At 41.5% G+C, this 13,092-nt stretch overlaps 1 protein-coding gene across 3 annotated transcripts in view; it reads right to left on the bottom strand.

Moving 5' to 3' along the window:
• NRG1 (neuregulin 1) overlaps positions 1–13,092 on the bottom strand; it is a 1,014,779-nt gene that overhangs the window by 387,606 nt on the left and 614,081 nt on the right. The window lies entirely within an intron of this gene.

The following is a 13,092-nucleotide window of genomic DNA, read 5'->3' as shown; positions in this document are numbered from 1 at the left end:
CTAATACCTTTCAATTTCAGAATGGATGAATCGGGCCAGAATCGCCCCTGTCATTAAGCCTGCCTAAGCAGATGGCACAGCCCCAAACAGGACAAAATGTGTGTGTGTGTGTGTCTGCATGTACGTGCGCATGCATGTGCATTGTTTTAAATGCTGTACACTATGAAATATGACACGAATATAATATTACACGGCTAATAAATGTATGCGCACTGTGCAGCAGCGCCACGTTTCTCATTTCCCGCGCCCATATATCGAGTTCGACGACGGAAGTCCTAGGACCACCCCCATCTCACCCTCCAGCAACCAAGGGAAAGGAGAAAACCAAGTTTTCTTGAAATCGTTCCTGCCTGACTTCTAAAAGCCATTGCCTCAGACCTCACCAAGCACATTTTTTAGATAACATGATCCCTATTGAGATTACAATCTACTTTTAAAAAATAGAAATGGTAAATAAAAACTTTCTCATTGAGGGTATTTTTTATTCCCAAGCTTACAAACAGTATTTCATTCAACCTCCAATGACTAGGTGAGGTTGACAGGAAGGTAAACTCCAGAGTCAGGCTGCCTGGGTTGGAATCTTCCCTCTGCTACTGAATGACTGTGACCACAGGCAAATTACTAAACCTCATTTTCTTTGCCTGAGAAATTCCTATTTCATAAATTGGTTGTGAAGATTAAATTAGATAATGCATGGAGCGCTCTTCGGGTATCTAACATATGAGAAGTCCTCATTAAGTGTGAGTTATTGTAATTGTTATCATCCCCACTTAATAGACATAAACAACAAAGCACTAAGAGCCATGTGATCTTCTGGATGTTTGCCTGGGAAGGTCCTGCTAGGACCAGAGCTCAAACTTGGTCTTCCACACCACCGCACGAGGACCGCTTCTGCATGCAGTCTATCAAATCACATGACCTTTTTAAGTCTATGGTACCATATTTAAAGTATTTCACTGATGAAGATGCTTATTCTCATTAATTTTAAACTCTAATTCAAGAAGTCAGAGAGAGAAAGTGAGTGCCTGGGATGTAGGGACACAGGAGAGGAAATGATGAATTGTTTGTTTGTTTGTTTGTATGCGGTACGCGGGCCTCTCACTGCTGTGGCCCCTCCCGTTGCGGAGCACAGGCTCCGGACGCGCAGGCCCAGCGGCCATGGCTCACGGGCCCAGCCGCTCCGCGGCATGTGGGATCTTCCTGGACCGGGGCACGAACCCGTGTCCCCTGCATTGGCAGGCGGACTCTCAACCACTGCACCACCAGGGAAGCCCCTGAATTCGTTTTTATGGTTACTGTTAGATTATCATTTGAATTGTCTCCGTCCTTTTTATTAACAATATGTATCCAGGATGCACATCCAACTTTCCTTTTGCTTCCAAACTTGTCAAATCCAGGTAGGCTGCTTAGGGCGGGAGCACACGCAGATAATGGCAAGAAGAAAAACGAGGTTTCTATTCTCCTCTTTGAAACACCATGACTCCGCAAAATGACAGTTACCTGGCTGCCACCTCTCAATGCCAGTCACTCTAATTGGCAGCGGATTTGACTTTTTCATCTACTTTATCAGCGATCTATTGCTTATCTTGTTTCTTCCTTCTTCAGTGGATCTGAGCTCCGAACTCCCCTGGAAGCTCGACAGGATTGAGCTCCCAAGGGCTTAAATAGAGACTTGAAGTCAGATGAAACCATTGCGGTGAGATGCTTAATACTTGAGATGCTAATAAGCTTAAATAGAAACATCCTCCGGATTACAGAATGGGCACCTTGGCATGTTTGAACTTTTCCAAGTATCATTCCACCAGGTGATAAAAGATTTCATTGAAGAATGACAGCAACTATATATTTATAAAATGCCCCTGCATTTAAGGATGTGAAAACGCCCCATAAACTATCAGTCATTTTTCTCTTACTGAAAAGTCTGGGGCTCACTGAGAATGAAATTTTTCCAAGGTCTCATCAAATCAGCACTAGATTTGAGAAGTCCAAGTTGTCTGAGAAAAGAATCCAGTGCAATCCACCTGACTGCTTGATTTCCCACCATCCTTTTCGTGTCCACATAAATGTTTCAAGGCTAACTTTCCTGATGAGCATGAATGCTGAGCATTTATCAGACACACTGGATAGCTGTAGAATATTACATAATTGTATGGCGTGCACCAAGTTAAGACTGCACAGCAACCCATCTCAACCAAAATAAAGAAGGTAGACGTCACCTCACGGGAACTCCTGTTAAAGGGGAGAAAACAAGTGGGAGAAATTCTAATGATGTGTTACACTTGCCCTAAAATTTCAAGTGACACATTGGATGCCTTAAGGCAGACATTGAGTAATCTTTAAATTTCGGGCACTGTGCATTACAAGCCTATTAGGAACAAATTAGGTTATATATGAAAAAGTCCTAGTAAAGCATAGTACTGAGAGCCAGGAGAAAAAAGCTCTAAATTTGGTCATACTAATAACTAGATCTGTGACCCCAGGTAAGGCATTTCAATCACCTTTCATAAGCCTTCTCATTCCTGAGATGATGAATAGCCTAGCTGACACCTATAGATCTTTCTAGCTCTGGCACTGTCACAAGAAAATAGACTTGGTAGCTTGCAGGATATCAGGCTTGGCACTCAGGACTGCTATGTAATAGGTGATGTGCCTTTTTGTGACCTCAGGCTTTCCATTCTTTACTGTTTCAACTTTTCTTTCCCTCAGTAACCCTCTTTGTTTCTTCAGCCACTCAGGGTCCTACTCTCAATCAGAATTTGATTCCAAGGAAGGGACAGAACTGATCCATTACGTGTTCATATGAAGTTAAGGTCACGTGGTCCTTATTTAAAGGCATGAGAGCTTTAAGTCTGAAACGCCCCTAATTTCGTGTGGCCTCCACCTCAAACGCGGATCATAAATCCAACCACATCTCTGTGTTCAGTGACACCTCTTTAGTTTTGCCGCCATCATGCTTCACCTGGACGCTGCCACAGAGTCACAATTGTTCTCTCTGCTGCCTCATCTAGTCACACAGCAGCCTTACTGCCCTTCACAAGGTCCATTCGATCAGCTAAGCCCCTTGCTGAAATCCCTCAAATGACTTCCCATTGTATTTAGAATAAAATCTCAACCCTACCATGGCCTACAAACGCCTGTGTAACTTGATCTCAGCCAGTCTCTTCCATCTTTTCCGTTCGTTCCTTGGGTCACAGAGACTTTTTTTTTTTTTTAATTTTTTGAGCACACTGGACTCATTCCTGCCTTTGAGGCTTTTCACTTCTTATCCTCTCTGCCTAGACCGCTCCTGTCCTATAAACCTCAGGTCCACCTGAGAGGAATGTTGACACAACCTCATTAGCGAACCCCCTGAGTGCACCTGGTTATTCTTTCTCTGCCCCATCGCTGCTTTGTTGTCTCTCACTGATCAGTGCTTGAAATTATCCTATTAATTGTGTATTATCTGCACCTCCCTCATTAGAATATAAGTGCGATGACCCTGCCTCTCCTGACCATCATTCTATTTCCAGTGCACTGATAAGTGTCCAGTACAGAGTAGGCCCTCAACAAATGTGTGATGAAGGAGAAAGGTAGTAGATAACACAAGAAGGAAAAAAGGAAATAAAAAAGTTTTTATCCTCTAAGACCAAATGAAGACAGTGCTCCGAATTAGGTGACTGATCGGAAATGAGGCTCTTGTATGTTTTACGCTTAGTGACGGCCTCCTTTGGGTGTAGTTTCTGGTGTGGGGATATGTGTGGTGGGTGAAGGGGGCATGCCACAGTGCCCTTGTCTTCCTGGCTTTGTACTTTTCTGTATCAGATGCTCAGGGACACGATCTGGCTACGTGTGTTTCTTTGTGAGGCCCACAGGCCTCTCAGCACGGTGACGAGACGGTACCCCTTGAGCTGTATCTCTTTCAGATATGTGTCTGAGAGGAAGTGTTATGACCAAGGTCCAAAACCAGATAGAGACAAAACAAGGAGAGAAGTATATCTTAGTACCAATTGTACCGCAATTGCACCAGAGCTGGGACGATAAACTCGGGCTCTATGAGCCAGTCCATCATACATAATCTTATTTATGGAAAAAACTTATTTCATTGAAGAATGACAGCAACTATATATTTATAAAATGCCTCTGCATTTAAGGATGTGAAAACGCCCCATAAACTATCAGTCATTTTTCTCTTACTGAAAAGTCTGGGGCTCACTGAGAATGAAAGTTTTCCAAGGTCTCATCAAATCAGCACTAGATTTGAGAAGTCCAAGCCTACTTGGAAAACCTACCTTGTGAGCCATTGACTTCTTTATTCCTTCTCGCATATAATTTATTTCCCAGTCCTGGAGAGCCTTGCAGTGTGGAGGCTTTCAGAAGAGTCTCCTTGGTGGTTTTTAGGTCCTCAAACATTACGCGTATTTTATTAAATATGAATAACTTAATGCTTCTGGCCTACAGAGGAAAGGCTGGCCCCAGGGTAACAGTGGATGGGTGAAGAAGCGACACTCAGAGCTTTACGGGCATTGCATGTGTGCAGACATGGCAGAATAACAGGATAACTGTTTGTACTTCTTAATCACAATTGTTTTCTGGAAAGGATTTGATAAGCTCACCCACACTGGATAATAAACGAATTGTAAGATTTTGGAAAGACTTGGCGTTAGCAACATGAGGAAGGCTCCATTGCCTTAAACCGTAAGAATAAAGCTGTAACGGGAAATTTTCAGGCAATAAGGAAATACGTTTATGTCTAGAGGCAGAGGCTTCTACACAGCATTTCTGACAGTCTCTGCAGACTGCCTCCTATTTTTCTTAACATCTATCTTCTTATCTGGAAAATGGACATCATAACATTGAACTTTCACAGGGCTGTTGCGAGACAAATACATTTAAAGTGCCCACCAAGGGGAGTGGAGCTGACACCGAGCTCCACAAAGGGCCCTGCCTGTTGGTGTTGGAGGGCTGTGAGCTCAGCCCGCTGTGGGGTCTGGGAAAATAATTTCTTTGTGTTTTGCCCTCCTTTATTCATAACATTTACCATGCTTCATCATCTTTCTAGCTTAGGGCAGAGAACAGAAAACAAAAATATCAAAGTATCAAAACATCAATTTTAACAATTAGTCTGTTGGTCTGGGTACACTCTACTCTGTGAATGCCAAGCAGATATCTATTCTACTTCCTCTCCATTTTTACATGTCTTGCTTTTATAAAACAGGGCCTTTTCAGTTACCAGATTCTAAGGAGAAAAAACTGGGAAAGGCCCTAGATCTTACATGCCTAAAGGCTCTGCAATGGCGTGGCTTTTAGTTTTCTTAGCCGGAGGGCATACAAATATTTAACTGTGAATCATCTGAGCTGGGACTTCCTTATAGTAACAGTGGCAGGACTTGGAGAGCCTTTCTTTTGTCAACGTCTGGATAATCAGGGGCCTCAGAGGATATTTACTCAACTACTGATCAGAGCCCTTTGCTCCTCCTTTTCCGAGGAAGTACCCTCTGGAAAGTCTCAGTGCTCCCAGATTATTTTTTCTAAGATGCCACTGAGCTTTTTAATATTAGAGATTCCTGGGCAGTTTTCATGATGCCAATGCAGAACATTTTTGTTTTTTCTATACTCATTCATTCAACAGATAGATTTGAACAGCTTCTACATGCCAGACACCGAGAAGACTACTAGCGAAAAGGATGAAAAAGACAAACTCCAAACCCTAAAATTAAAAAAATAAAAAAAATCACAGTCTTAGAGGTGATATAGATGAATTAAAATAGAAGACCTAAGTGCTGTGACTTAGTATAGGACAGATTCAATGGGATCAAATGAATGAATGTTACTAACTGTGCAGGAGAGTGAGCAGAGAAGATTCGAGAAAGTTTTGCAGAGGAAGAAGCATTTCAGCAACGGAAAAGATGAGCAGAAATTACCAGTGGGAACTGTGGGGATAAAAAATGTTACTCCAAGCTGAGGGATGACGAAGACCTAGTCGTATGAAAGAACCTATGTGTTTACAGGGCTGGCAATAGCTTAATGTGGGCAGAACTGACACCGAGAAGGACCCTGTGGGCTCCTGGGCACGAAAGCCTTTTTCTCCCCATTTCTTGTCGGCAAGACTCCATCTTCCATGACCTTCCCTGAGTCCCAAAGGGCAGATTCGAACAGTTGCTAATCAGGGAGGAGCAGCCCAGAGACCACCTGAGGCGAGATTCAAGGGACCAGAGAAGCTCATCAAGTTTAGGAGACTGACCACCTGAGACCCTGCACACACCCTAACCTTGTCAGCGACCCCACCCTTGAACTATTGCTATACATCTCCTCATCAAATCCTCCAGCACTGGGACACACAGTTTTTGAGGACAGGAGCCCGCTGTGTCCCCCTTTGCCTGGCAAAGCAATAAAGCTATCCTTTTCTACTTCACCCAAAACTCTGTCCCCGAGATTCAATTCAGCACCAATGCAGAGAGGCTGTGATGTTGGCATCAGAACATGCATTTTGTACACAGTCATAGTAGGGAAACAGGCTGGGAAAAATAGGGACCAGACCCCAAAGCTCAAGGTTTCTGAGGAGTGAACCGTGTGTTGATAGAGGTGTTTTAATAGTGTTTCAAGGTAGGTGGCTTGAAGCAAACATTTTATATGAAAAACTGATTTTTCATCAGTCAAAAAATAAGGACACTTGTTTAACTTTGAAAGTATGTATTACATGAAATTTTTAAACTGTAGATTCTTCTCCTACATTTAAATTATAGTTCCCTTACTAAAACTGTATTTATTCAGTACTCGTTCAGGATCACACTCATTTCATAAATTGTGGAAAAACTAAGTTTAGTTTTTCTAAGCATCTGACTTCTATGGGCAGGACTCCATTTAAAAAAAGGGTCTCACTGTGCTCAGCACAGTGTCTGAGATACAGAGCGAGAGTGCAGACCCTAAACCCAAGTTAATGTCATAGGACAGGAGCTAAATGCACTGTGGCGTCAATGTCATGTCCCTGGTGAAAAGAATGAATGAGGGCTTTGCCTAGTGACTTGGAGGGACTGTGGAGTGAGAAGAGCAACACACACAAAGTGACACTTAATATGATCCCATTTTTGAAAAACCAACAATTTCCATGAATGTAAACGAGACATGAGGCCACGAGAGAAGAAAATAAATGGATTTTTTTCACACGTCGATTTTTAAGGCATCTTACCAGGACAGGCAACTCTGGGAGGAGGAGGGCAGATAAAGTGCATGATTAAAAAAAAAAAAAAATGAGGATGATATGGTCCCATTTAACTATCTGTGTGGGTGTGGGTGGGTCGTACATTAAACAAATGCATGAAAGGATAAAAACCAAAATTTTAATGACGATTATTTCATGCTCAGGGTAATAGGACTCTAGGTAATCTTTCCTTCCTTCAGCATATTTTAGGCATTGACTTAATTTTCACAATGGGCAAGTACTATTTATATAATAAAAAAGCTATTTTTACCACGAGAGGTAGGGAGTTCACAGACCAGCTAGCAGAGGACAGAAAGTCTGTGTGGCACAGTGGCTAACTGCATATACTGTGGAGCCTGACCCCCAGGGCTTGAATCCTAGCGCTTCTTATTAGCTACGAGACCATAGGAAATGTAGTCAATTCCCTATGCCTCAGTTTTCTGACCTGTAAGTTGGTCAAAATAATAGCACCTACCTGCATGGAGTCTGACGAGGATGAGACAAATTATCATTTGTAAATCACTTAGATTAGTGTCTGGCACACAGGAGAAAGTACACAGGTGTTTGTTACATGAAATAAATAATTGTAATAGAGTGTCCTAAGCGCCATGACTAAAATCTCCAAGGAAGACTAGGGGAGCACACAGAAAAGTGACTGGTTGGATCTGGAGTCTGGTCTAGAAGGGGGTCAGGGAACCTTCTAGAATAAACCTGGATGAATGGTGAGGTCATTCAACATTCTACTTGGACTTAGCCAGAGAGAGAACGGGAAAGGAGGTATCCCAGGGAGCAAAGAGGACAAATCAATGTCTCAGGTGAAAGAGACGCTCTTGTGTCTGGTTTTTGTTTGTCTGTTTTACCGACAGCGTGAAAGAGAGCAAGGTGTTCACATCTAAAGAATGGGATCTAAATGTGTTGGCTGCCCCATCGAGGGCTGAAGAATTGCCATCCTTCTTTTTCCTCTACTGCACTTTTTTACTTCCTTCATCACCCCCCTGCCTAAGATGTTTCAGTTCCATTTGATACTGTCATCATTCATTGAATGAGTTGATCGAAGATACTGATCAAAGGCTTGTGCACTTTTTGAAAAGCCCACACACCTGTGTAATTTCCTAAGACAGATATTCAAGGTTGGGTCATCATGTTTCTGTAAGCATACGTCAAGCACTAGTCTGCGATGATCATCTCTTAATCATATAGTGCTTTCCCTACCACCTCTTAATCTATTTACTAACTCACTACTCACACTTCCTTCCGTTACCTCAACATTTATTCTCATTTTGATCAAAAGATCCCTGGGGCATATGATTTTTGAATAGAGATAAAAGGTAACGTTCTCTTTGTAAAGAGTTGTGTTTTCTAAATACTAAATAATACAGGGGTAAATTATTGGCTATAAGTTGGTTGTAAGGATGGTGAGTAATGGCTAGGAAGAAGGAAGAAGAAATGAAAATTGGGAATGGTTATTAGTGAGAGGAGCTGAACAGAGAAACCTACTCACAGAGACATCTTTTTTTTAAAAATAATACATTGCATTTTTATTACTAAATGAAAGAGAACTATCCGTATAACAGGGAAAAATCCACATGGATGACAGCTTATCTTTTTTTAAAATTTAATTTTATTTATTTTTTTATACAGCAGGTTCTTATTAGTTATCTATTTTATACATCTTAGTGTATATATGTCAATCCCAATCTCCCAATTCATCCCACCACAACCCCCTACCCCCGTTTTCCCCCCCTAGTGTCCATACATTTGTTCTCTACATCTGTGTCTCCATTTCTGCCTTACAAACAGGTTCATCTGTACAATTTTTCTAGACTCCACATGTTTGCGTTAATATACAGTATTTGTTTTTCTGTTTCTGACTTACTTCACTCTGTATGACAGTCTCTAGGTCCATCCATGTCTCTACAAATGACCCAGTTTTGTTCCTTTTTATGGCTGAATAATATTCCATTGTATATATGTACCACATCTTCTTTATCCATTCATCTGTCGATGGGCATTTAGGTTGCTTCCATGACCTGGCTATTGTAAATAGTGCTGCAATGAACATTGGGGTGCATATGTCTTTTTGAATTATGGTTTTCTCTGGGTATATGCCCAGTAGTGGGATTGCTGGGTGGTATGGTAGTTATATTTTTAGTTTTTTAAGGACCCGCCATACTGTTCTCCATAGTGGCTGTATCCATTTACATTCCCACCAACAGTGCAAGAGGGTTCCCTTTTCTCCACACCCTCTCCAGCATTGGTTGTTTGTAGATTTTCTGATGATGCCCATTCTAACTGGTGTGAGGTGATACCTCATTGTTGTTTTGATTTGCATTTCTCTAATGATTAGTGATGTTGAGCAGCTTTTCATGTGCTTCTTGGCCATCTGTAAGTCTTCTCTGGAGAAATGTCTATTTAGGTCTTCTGCCCATTTTTGGATTGGGTTGTTTGTTTCTTTAATATTGAGCTGCATGAGCTGTTTACATATTTTGGAGATTAATCCTTTGTCTGTAGATTCACTGGCATATATTTTCTCCCATTTTGAGGGTTTTCTTTTCGGCTTGCTTATACTTTCCTTTGCTGTGCAAAAGCTTTTAAATTTCATTAGGTCCCGTTTGTTTATTTTCGTTTTTATTTCCATTTCTCCAGAAGGTGGGTCAAAAAGATCTTGCTGTGATTTATGTCAAAGAGTGTTTTTCCTATGTTTTACAGCAGACACCGCAGAAATACAAAGCATCATAAGAGACTACTATACGCAAATCTATGCCAATAAAATGGACAACCCGATAGAAATGGACAAATTCTTAGGAAGGTTTAACCTTCCAAGACTGAACCAGGAAGAAATAGAAAATATGAACAGACCAATCACAAGTAATGAAATTGAAACTGTGATTAAAAATCTTCCAACAAACAAAAGTCCAGGACCAGATGGCTTCACAGGTGAATTCCATCAAACATTTAGAGAAGAGCTAACACCCATCCTTCTCAAACTCTTCCAAAAAAATTGCAGAGGAAGGAACACTCCCAAACTCATTCTATGAGGCCACCATCACCCTGATACCAAAACCAGACAAAGAAACTACAAGAAAAGAAAATTACAGACCAATATCACTGATGAATATAGACGCAAAAATCCTCAACAAAATACTAGCAAACAAAATCCAACAATACATTAAAAGGATCATACACCATGATCAAGTGGGATTTATCCCAGGGATGCAAGGATTCTTCAATATACACAAATCAATCAATGCGATACACCATATTAACAAACTGAAGAATAAAAACCATATGATCATCTCAATAGATGCAGAAAAAACTTTTGACAAAATTCAACACCAATTTATCATAAAAACTCCCCAGAAAGTGGGCATAGAGGGAACCTACCTCAACATAATAAAGGCCATATACTACAAACCCACAGCAAACATCATTCTCAATGGCGAAAATCTGAAAGCATTTCCTCTAAGATCAGGAAAAAGACAAGGATGTCCACTCTCGCCACTATTATTCAACATAGTTTTGGAAGTCCTAGCCACCGCGATCAGAGAAGAAAAGGAAATAAAAGGAATACAAGTTCGAAAAGAAGAAGTAAAACTCACTGTGTGCAGATGATATACATAGAAAATCCTGAAGATGCCACCAGAAAACTACTAGAGGTAATCAATGAATTTGGTAAAGTTGCAGGATACAAAATGAATGCACAGAAATCTCTTGCATTCCTACACATTAAGAACGAAAGATCAGAAAGAGAAATTAAGGAAACAATCCCATTCACCATTGCAACAAAAAGAATAAAATACCTAGGAATAAACCTAGCTAAGGAGGTAAAAACCTGTACTCAGAAAACTATAAGGCACTGATGAAAGAAATCAAAGATGACACAAACAGATAGAGAGATACACCATGTTCTTGGATTGGAAGAATCAATATGGTGAAAATGACTCTACTACCCAAAGCAATCTACAGATTCAGTGCAATCCCTATCAAATCACCAATGGCATTCTTTACAGAACTAGAACAAAAAAATCTTAAAATCTGTATGGAGACACAAAAGACCCTGAATAGCCAAAGCAATCTTGAGGGGAAAAAATAGAGCTGGAAGAATCAGACTCCCTGACTTCAGACTGTACTACAAAGCTATAGTCATCAAGACAATATGGTACTGGCAGAAAAACAGAAATATAGATCAGTGGAACAGGATAGAAAGCCCAGAGATAAACCCACACACCTATGGTCTACTCATCTATGACAAAGGAGGCAAGGATATACAGTGGAGAAAAGACAGTCTCTTCAATAAGTGGTGCTGGGAAAACTGGACAGCTACATGTAAGAGAATGAAATTAGAACACTCCCTAACACCGTACACAAAAATAAACTCAAAATGGATTAGAGACCTAAATGTAAGACCGGACACTATGAAACTCTTAGAGGAAAACACAGAGACTTCTATAATGACTATTTTATGGACTTTTTTGGCTGAGCTGAAAGGCTTGTGGGATTTTAGTTCCCCGGCCAGGGATCGAACCCAGGCCCTGGCTGTGAAAGCGCCGAGTTCTAACCACTGGACCACCAGGGAATTCCCTGGATTTTTTAATATGCCACAAAAATGCAAAAGAAATGGTCATGCAGTGCTTATCTGTCTGAAAAGAGGACTAACACAAACTATAAAATTAGAAGAAAGAAACCTTTTTCCTCAATGGACCTGAAAGTGCATAAAATCATTCTATAACTCTAGATGGGGAGAGAAAATGTATACATTGAAAATAATAAATTTCATCGGTAGCCAGATATAAAAATACCCCGATTTCAGGGACTGCCCAATATTTTAACACCACAGAATTTGATACTGAAAATAATGGTATGCGGTCCAGATCCAACCTTCAAGAGCACTTATTTCCGAAACTGCTGGAAATGTTGCCCGATGACAACTCATAGCTTACCCCTCCCCCAGGACCTGCCCTCAGCCTAAAGGGGTCCTCTTGCCCAAAGCCACACCTTTGCCCAGGGGGCAGCCTTAATGACTGGACAAAGTGACATGCAAAAGCCTAGAGGCTGACCTCCCTGTAATTCAGGACAACTCTGAAGGACCATCCCAGCACCGGGGCTGGAAGATTCGGCTGAGGACTCTGTCATAAATAAATTCCAGTTCATCCTCTTCCTTTTCAGGCTTCCCGCCCTCGAGGGCGTTCCTAAGAGCACGCCGCAATAAACTCTCCGCACTCATGTCTCTCTCTGAGTCTGTTTCCTAAGGAACTTGATCTAAGGCAACTCTCTAGACCCATCCTATCATTTTACACCTGAGAAAACTCAAGTGTCTGAAAGGTGAAGTGATTTGTTCAAGATAGCGCAGCTGGTAAGTAAGGGATTTGGGAATAGGATTTTGACTCCTGAACCAATTAAGTGCTCTCTTCACCTGGAATATTGGCCCTGACAGCAAAGATCCAGAAAATAATTCCTAAAGGTTGTAGCTTTGTTTCACAGCATGTAAAACATAGCTCCAAATCAAGTCTGAAATATTTTTGTGTCCTTAATATTATTTACCTGAGAGGTTTTTTCTGTTGTTTTTAATAGACGGATGATAGAAATGTGTGTGATCAGGCCACCCAAGAGGGCTGTTCTCTTGCTCTCTGTACACCCCCTGCTCGACCGGTGCCTGCTTCACCCACACCCTACTCACCTGACTGACCTTCCTTCTTAATCGTAGAGACATACTTGCCCCCTGCCCCAGCTAGTGAGTGTTCTAACCTTTAGAACATCTCTACTATGACAGCTTATCAAAGGCAGGTGAGGGGCATGCCCCTCTGCTGGTTTCCCTGGTAACCATTGAGCCAACCTGCAGTCAATTCCCCCTATAACTGGTAAGCCTCCCTCTCCTCTCAGGAGCAAAGACCAGTGCGTTGTCCCGCCTGCTGTCT

Source organism: Globicephala melas, chromosome 21 (assembly GCF_963455315.2).
Source record: "Globicephala melas chromosome 21, mGloMel1.2, whole genome shotgun sequence".
NCBI lineage: Eukaryota > Metazoa > Chordata > Mammalia > Artiodactyla > Delphinidae > Globicephala > Globicephala melas.
Note: the sequence above shows the minus strand (reverse complement) of the source record. Positions and strands in the feature narration are given on the sequence as shown.